Below are 2375 nucleotides of genomic sequence, written 5' to 3'. Positions count from 1 at the left end.
AAATCCGTTTACGATGTTTGGTTGGCCCTTTGCCACAGCAACGTGTCCCCATCCAACCTATCTCTTGCACCTGACTTCCTTACAACAGTACAACCGGTGAGTCTGCTTAGGTTCAGACTACACCGTATTTTCGAGGCAAAACTTGCCCTGTTCCCCCAAGTCGAATTATACCATATCCATCTCAACCTTTGCTCGTTGTAACTGGAGCTAGTTACCCCATCACCCAAGGTCACTCATGGCTAGCAATGGTTTTTCAGTTTTATTTCGTGTCAGCAGGCTAAGTCTTTGAACTTGTCGGACCTCATGCCCGTTGTTCCATACAAGCTGGGAACGAAGCCTATTATTACTCTTTCATCGAATGTTTTCCATCGTTTTTGACATTGTTCCCTTTTCGTGCCATCCCCACTACCCGCAACTCCACAGTCACGCTTCATTCTGACTGTAAACGTATGATTATGCCAGACGGTATGCAACTCACAAGTTGGGAACAAACAATATTATTATTAGTCAGCTCTTGGAAAATGACTTCGTGCAAATACAATTCTACGAGACTGTCGCCGCTAGAATTCTCGCTTTATAGAGGGGGCATGACACCTCGCAAGTAACTGAAATCTAGAAGCCAGATGCTTGAAAAAATTTTGCACCACGGCCTGTCCGTAGCCTTTTACTTGATTCTTGTATTGTTAATTGGTTAATTATTTACATATTATTATTATTATTATTATTATTATTACCATTTACAGTGATCTCTGATTGGCTGGGTTCATTCTACCGTTTGACCCTTACGCGCTTGACTGTGCCCTCCTAACGCTTTAGCCTGCATTTGCCATTTTCAGGGGGACTTTTCACTTCCGGACACTCACATCGTTGCTCGCAACATGCAAACGTTCTATCGTCCTCATCACAACATGCAACCATCCCATATTTAGCCAATGAACACTTGCGTTATGTGTATGCTTCCCACCTAGTTTACAAATCCCATCTCTTCTGCTTACATCATAAGACGAACGCCGCTATGTTCTCCAGTACCCGTTAGAGTATAAAGTCTGTGTACACCTGATTAGTTAAGGCCCGTTCCTTTGTCAAATCTCCTTCAGTCTGTCGCACATGTCTTACCTCATCTAGCTTATTGCTTCTCTCGGAACTTTACCGCCGATTTTCAGTTGCCCGATCTGTGAAATTGTAGTGCTATTCGTTGCTTCATCAGCAAATACCATCAATCATAAACCGAATCACCATAAACTTCTACCACTCCTGTCTTCTTCTAAGCGGTTGCTAGACCCTGAATACCACTATATCCACACCCTCACGTTGCCCAACTTACGGTCTCGCAGCAAATAAACCCAGTTCCCGACCCCATTACTATCCAAGGCCGGTCGATTGAGCGCCCCTAGCAACTTCGGACCGTTCGGTAATACTAGCCATTTTCTCCCTATCTGTTCTTCTAACCATCCCTCTTAGAATTCCCTTACCAGAAGGCTCTGGAGTTCTCACAGAGCCGGCAAATCTCAGGGCCCGTGTGCACAAGATATACAGCGAACTGGCTTTCTTCCGAAACATACAATAAGTTGTTCGTTTTCTGATGCAACATAGAATCGGTCAAATCCTGAAAAAGTGTCAATTCTCATTAACATACTTGCCTCTGAGAAGTTTCAGCGTACGAATTGCCATCATTAAGTCCCGATATAAAATACCCCTTGAACGCATCCCGCTCGATCTCACAAATTCTGCCATAGTGGCAGTGTGTAACGCGTTTGACACCGCCTGCACGACAGGATGGCTCCGAGAGTCTAAATCAACCCTGGGTTTCCCAACAATGATACGATTCATGGGTGAAAACATGGTCGTCTCTGGCCCTCTTCTCTGCCCAAAAATTTTTAATTTTGGAGATTCACTATCCAAATACGTAAATTTGGCCACCAAAAGCTGTCAAAAGTAATTTTTCCTTCAACAATCTGCATTAATCAATATTTTGAGATGTTTAAATCGCAGGCTTTCTGTGCAACCAATGCCTCGGGCAAATACGCAAGCCGAATAGCCGGTGACGAATGCGCGCATAGCGGCTGTAAGATCCGGACGGTTAAGGATCTCACAGGACGATTGCGACTATTAGATTATACGCAGTTTGTAACCAGTAGTCAATAGGAGCAGACAGACGTGGGGCAGTAGATGATATATTGAAGACTGACAGGAACTGGTTCTACAGAAAAACGGATCAGTAAGCATCATGAATTAAGAAAACGTACAATCAACAATGACGCAATCTGCAGGAGCGGGAAGTAGTCACTGTCGCAGCACGGATTTCTATAGGGGCAACAAGAAGTAAGTACCAAACGATGTACAAACATATATATCGGGGCAGTCTGACAGTGTGA

Source organism: Opisthorchis viverrini, assembly GCF_000715545.1.
Source record: "Opisthorchis viverrini unplaced genomic scaffold opera_v5_123, whole genome shotgun sequence".
Lineage (NCBI taxonomy): Eukaryota > Metazoa > Platyhelminthes > Trematoda > Opisthorchiida > Opisthorchiidae > Opisthorchis > Opisthorchis viverrini.
Note: the sequence above shows the minus strand (reverse complement) of the source record.